The following is a 6,762-nucleotide window of genomic DNA, read 5'->3' as shown; positions in this document are numbered from 1 at the left end:
GCCTTAGGGCTGGGGCGGCAGCTGCAGAAACACCTGGGCTCCAATCCCAGTTCCACTGTTTCCTGGCTGTGTGACCTCAGGCAAGTGTCTTAACCCCTCTGAGTTCCTCACGCTTCTCTTCTGTGAAACCCTTCCCAGGGCTGTTGCAGGGGTTCAAATGAGCCCCAGCCAGACCTGGCTCAGGATAGACCCCTATTGGTAGGAGCTGCTGTGGTTCAGAGCCAAGTTCCAGCCCCACAACTTTGGACTAGGACTTCACTCCTTCCTGGCTTGGCAGGGCTGGGAAGCAATGCTGGGTCTCCTTGTCCCGCCAACTCAACCCTCAATTCCCAAGCCTTTAATGAGAGCCATATGCGCTGGATGCCTGCCCACCCACCCGCCTGCCCTCCTCAGCCTCCTCCCCCAGAGAGGCCTCCTGAGTCATCTGGTCCACTTCCCCCCTCCCAGCTTCTCACAGCCTCATTCCCACGCTGCCCCGGCCTGGGATTTGCGTGTCCAGGATGTTTGTTGTCGTGTCATGGGTCCCTGTGGATCTGTATGTGTGTCTGAGCTGTCTGCCTGTACTGTTTGTGTGTGTGACCATGTCTGAATTGTGGGCCTGTGGGTAGGCTTTAAACAAACAATGTGCCTCTTTCTGTGTGTCCTTGTGTTGCATGCAGTCTACCTGTCCTGTTTTGTGTGATTGCCTTGTGGGTTTGTGCATGTTACTGTATTTTAAAAAAATGTTTATTTATTTATCTGGCTTAGTTGCGGCATGCAAACTTATAGTTGCAGCTTATGGGATCTAGTTCCCTGACTAGGGATCAAACCTGGGCCTCTGCATTGGGAGTGCAATTTTAGCCACTGGACCACCAAGGAAGTCCCGCATGTTAATGTAGTAACAATCTGTTTTACAAATCTCTATGTGTGTGAATCTGTGTGCATGAGTGTGTGCCGGAGCTGTGGGGTTTGTGTATTTTTTGTGTTGGGGGTCTGTGTGTGTATTGGGTCAGTTGTGTGAGCGCTGGTTCCTGGGTAACTGGCTTGTTCCCCTCTGATGCTCTTCCTCCCTTTGATGGGTGTGTGTGTGTGCCGGGGTTGGGGGGTAGTTTCTGTGGGCCCTTGTGCCTGGAACATGTATCTGGCTGTATGTCGATGGTGGTTGTGTGTACTGGGTCTGGGTGACACTGTTCGGTCTGAGCATGGCGTTGTGCCTGGACCACTCATGGGGGTGCAGTGTTCCTGCCCATATGCTCATGTTGTGTGCTTGTTTGTCAGTTGACTTGAGGCCAGTCCTGTGCAACTGGGGGACAAATTCCTATATTCAAGTGATCATTCAGTGTGTGTGTGTGTGTGTGTGTGTGATACCTGGGGAGGAGGGATTTCCTGGGGTGGCTACAGTCCCCCGCTGAGAAAGGCCCACAAGAAGGAAAGAATGGGGCTGGATGGCGGGAACAGTCTGTGGGGAACCCCAAGTTCAAGGGCTCAAACTTGGAGCCTTTTCCAGGACACAGAAAGAGAGGTGGGCTCCATTCTGGGTGAGCAGTGGGAGGGGCGGGATTGGGAGCCCTGGACCGGAAGGGCCCTGGAATGATCGCCATGGAGATGCGGAAGCTGGGGATGGGAGGAGATGATGCTTAGCTCACCTGGGATGGACCAGGTCTTTTGGAAGCCTCGCGACACCAGGGGAGCTGGCCCAGATATCCCCGGCAACCACAGCATTAAGAGCCCTGTGGACTTCTCTGGTGGTCTGGTGGTTAAGAATCCTCCTGTCAATGCAGTGCACACGGGTTCCATCCCTGGTCTGGGAAGATCAGATATGCTGCGGGGCAACTAAACTCATGTACCACAACTATTGAGCCCACACACCCTAGAGCCTGTGCTCTGCAACGAGAAGCCACTGCAATGAAGGGTAGCCCACAGTCTCCAAAATTAGAGAAAGACTGCACACAGCAATGAAGACCCAGTGCAGCTAAAACTAAATAAATAAAATTAAAAAAATAAAGAACCTCGTGTCTGGAATTGCACATGAATCAAATTATGGTCTTAAGCTCTGCTGTACACCCTCTGTGGCCTTGCTCAAACATCTTAAGTTCTCTGAGCCTCAATTTCTCCATCTGAAAAATGGGACTGAGGCAGATGATGTCAGTGCCTTGCCTGTATACCTTTTGCCCTCACAGGTTCCTGTGCACATTTCAGCCTCAGGGATCTCTCAGCTCACATGCTGGCCAGACCAGAAATGCTGAGGAGCTGACACTTCTGGGAGCAGCCCTCCCCCAGTGACACGTGGGACTTGGAGGATAAAAACGCACCTCCCTCACCCTCCCGTGGGAAAATTATGAAAGGCAGCCAGCATCTACACACTCTCCCAGGGGTCTCCAGGAGAACTGAGCCTCAGTTGTCTAATCGGAATTGATAGGAAAGGAAAGATGCAGATCAAATAACCCAATACAATACTACGGAGGTCAATAGGTTGACTTTGAGTCAGACAGAACTGGATTTGAATCCTGTGTCTGCTATTCATAGCTGGGCAGCCTTGGACAAGTTACCTAGCTTCTCTGAGCTTCAGACTTTTTGATCTTAAAATGGGGATAATAATTCCTACCTCAAGGCTTGTTGGAGGAATTCAAAGAAGCAATGGAAAAGACTTCACCTGGTGTTGAGTCCTAAGTGGGAGCTCGATGAGTGGGATGGTTGTTATTAAAGAGATGTAGGAAATTCCCTGGTGGCTTAGTGGTTAAAACTCCACACTTCCATTGCAGGGGGCATGGGGTTGGTCCCTGGTCAGGGGCCCACAAACTGTGAGGCATGGCCAAAAATTAAAATTAAAAAAAAAGAGAGAGAGATGTAGACCTGAGTGGGTAGTCTCACATAGCCTGGGGTATTAGAGCTTCATGAATGATGAGGTTTTCTCCATACAAAGAAGAGGAATGCATGTTCTAAGCACATGTCAATCAGGGATTAGCTGTGGGAAATAAGAACCAAAATCAGGGAACTTTGTGCTCCTAGGAGCTTCTGCTTCTATTATTCACAGGAAGGTGGGGAATAACATACTGGGAACCACTGACTTCAAGAATATACCATATTGCGTAAGTAAAATCTGGTCCAGTCCTACAGTGGAATACTGCGTGCTAAGTTGCTTCGGTTGTGTCCAACTCTTTGTGACCCTATGGACTGTAGCCCTCCAGGCTCCTGTGTCCCTGGGGCTTCTCCAGGCAAGAATACTAGAGTGGGTTGCCATGCACTCCCCTAGGGGATCTTCCCCACCAAGGGGTCAAACCCACATCTCTTTGTCTTCTGCGTTGTCAGGCAGGTTCTTTACTACTATCTCCACCTGGGGAGCCCACAATGGAATATTATTCAGCCATAAAAAGGAATAAAGTTCTCACACTTGCTATACCATGGATGAACCTCGAAAACATTATGCTCAGTGAAGAGGCCAGACAAGAAAGGACAAATACTGTATGATTCTACTTATATGGAATATCTAACATTTTGGGAAGATGAAAAAGTTCTGAAAACAGTCTCATGGGGGAGGGATAATTGGGAGATTGGGATCGACAAATACATATTACTGCATATAAAATCGATAACTCATAAGGACCTACTCTATAGCACGAGGAATTACTCAGTACTCTGTAATGACAGATATGAGGATAGAATATAAAAAAGAGTGGATATGCGTATATGTATAATTGATTCACTGTGAAGTACACCCGAAACTAATACAACATTGTAAATCAACTCTACTCCAATAAAAATGAATGAAAAGTAAATAAATTAAAACTAAAAATTGAAAAAAATAGTGTTGATAATTTCACAACACCACAGAGGTAATTAATACCACTGAATTGACCCTTAAAAATGGTTTAAATGGCAAATTCTATGATACACGTATTTTAATACAACTTAAAAAAATTAATACTGCAATATACCAAACTCCACTGAATTATACATTTTAAAGAGCAAATTATATGGTATGTGAATTATATCTCAATAAAAGTTATATATATACACACACACATATATACACACACACACACGTATATATACACACATACATATATCTCTCCCTGGTTTTAACTTAGAGATTTGGAAGCTTCCATCATTGTCACTTGCAACTGCCTCTCAACAAAAGTGAGTGCAGACAGTAACATTCCTGCAGGAAAACCTAGTTTCTCTACAAACTGTGCTTGCTAGACATCACTGCAACACAATAGAAAGATGACCTCCACCCACCTTCACTCACTTCCTCACCCACATCTCATGCTTCTAATTGATAGCATCTCATTGCCATATGGAAATCTAGCTGCAAGAGAGTCTGGAGAACATAGTTTTTAGCTTTGAAGCTTCTGTAGTATAGGAAGGCACACTAGGGGTTTGGGGTGGTGCTGAGACAGTTCATTGTCTCTTGGTTTTGATACACAGAAGTTTTTCCCTCTTTCAAAGGTAAAAGTTTCATATCCTCCACCCCTACCCCCTTGTTTTCTATCCAAATGAGGCTAACTCCTCTTTCTGTTTCCAGAGGGGTGATCTATGAACCAGGTCTGGTCAGGCTACACAGTCAAGTCCTCTGAAATATGATTGGCTCAGAGATAGGTACATAATTTGAGATGGGCCAATGAGAGTCATTATTTTGCAAGCTCTCTTTTTGCTAAAGCTGCTGAGCTTGGAAGATGAAAGCTTCTGGGAAGTATCTATGTCATCTCCTGGCTAAAACAGATCCCTTATAGAGAAGAGGGATTAAAAAGCAGAGACATCACTTTGCTGACAAAGGTCTGTTTAGTCAAAGCTAAGGTTCTTCTAGTAGTCATGTATGGATGTGAGAGTTGGACTATAAAGAAGGCTGAGTGCCAAAGAATTGATGCATTCAAACTGTGGTGCTGGAGAAGGCTCTTGAGAGTCCCTTGGACAGCAAGGATATCCAACCAGTCAATCCAAAAGGAAATAAATCCTGAATATTCATTGGAAGGACTGATGCTGAAGCTGAAGTTCCAATACTTTGGCCATCTGATGCAAAGAGCCAACTAATTGGAAAAGACCCTGATGGTGGGAAAGATTGACAGCAGGAGGAGAAGGGGGCAACAGAGGATGAGATGGTTGGATAGCATCACTGACTCAGTGGACAGGAGTTTGAGCGAACTCTGGGAGATAGTGAAGGACAGAGGTCCTGACATGCTGCAGTCCAGGGGATCACAAAGAACTGAACATGACTGAGTGGCTGAACAACAACGACATAGAGAATAGTAGAGATGATAAATGGGGAGAGACAGAATTCTGATGATAGAACAGAATCCCTGGATCCACCCATGCCTGCATTCCATTACCTCTGGATTTTTTTTTTTCAGTTATGTGAGATAATAGATAGTCTTTACTGTTTAAGACAGTTCAAGTTGTCTTTCTGCTACTTGCTATCAAAGGAGCACTGAATAATATATGGTGGGATTAGCAAGAGCAAAGGCATGGATAGACATGCATGGCTTAAGTTCATTTACTCCTTAAATTATTCTTGATCATCTTGTCCATGTCAGGCCCTGTGCAGAGTAAAGGAAAACAAAGGCCTGGACTGTTTCTTCTTCTAGCTGGACACATAGAGGGGTCATAGGTGAGGAAAGCTAATGGACCCAACAACACCTGATGAGAATTTGCAGGGATCTACTGCTCACCTACTCTACCTCTGCACACTGTGGCGAGCTGACTGCCAGTGCCAGACCTCAAGCCACCTGGCCCAACAGTTTTGTTGTACAAGGTCCTTGAGAAGCTGATCTCTTTTCAACACTGGTGCTCAGTTCTGACCACTACACTAACCACAGAGGAAGGCAGACACCACGCTAATCATAGCATTGACCATGGTGCTGATCTCGGTGCTGATCTCAAAGCTGATGACGGTATAGCCAGGACCCTGAGCATGACACTGACCACAGTAAAACCTGATCATGATTTTGATGGTAGCATGGCCAGGGTGTCCCAAGCTAGGTCAGGACCCTGACCACAGCATGACCAGGACAGTGATCGTGACTCTGAGCACAACACAGCCAGGAAGCTCACCACCACACTGACCACAGCACAATTAAGACCAGTAGAGACCACAGTACTGACTGTAATGCTGACCCCAGTAGAACCAGGATGCTGATGGCAGCACAGATCACAGTTTAACAGGACACTGACTACAGCGTGATCAGGACACTGAAATTGGCCACCGACCACAGCTGTTGAATGTATTGGTCAGGGTCCAGTCAGAAAAACAGAGCTCACACCAGATAGTTCAAGAGCAAGAATTTAATATGGGGATTTAGTCACAGAGATGGCAGTTAAGCTTTAAGAGTAAATAGGAGAAAGTGAATCTACTCAGGAGCAGCAAGCTACCACCTCCAAGGGCTGAAGCAGCAAAGGGAGGAGGGCATTACCAGGGTGATGGCCACCTGGCAGGAGCTGAATGAACCATGGTGAGGACTCCCAATGGCACTGATGTCCAAACTGACAACGTACAATCAGGACACCGAGTACGACCCTGACTGCAGTATGACCTGATCATAATTTTAACATATCCTTCATTGTAGTAATGCCCTCTGGGAATTGAGCGCTGGCTAGGTGCTTTCTTTATGCATGAATCACAAAGTCCCCAACAACTCAAGAGGAAACAGTTCTCCCAAGAGAACGAAAGCTCTTTGCCTGGCATTGCATGGCTGAGAACGGACAGACCAGTGTGGAACCCAGGTCTTATCATAAAACAAGCTCTTTCTCCTTGCTTAAGGGGCTTCCCTGGTGGCTCAGAGGTTAAAG

This window comes from Odocoileus virginianus, chromosome 3 (genome assembly GCF_023699985.2).
Source record: "Odocoileus virginianus isolate 20LAN1187 ecotype Illinois chromosome 3, Ovbor_1.2, whole genome shotgun sequence".
Lineage (NCBI taxonomy): Eukaryota > Metazoa > Chordata > Mammalia > Artiodactyla > Cervidae > Odocoileus > Odocoileus virginianus.
Note: the sequence above shows the minus strand (reverse complement) of the source record.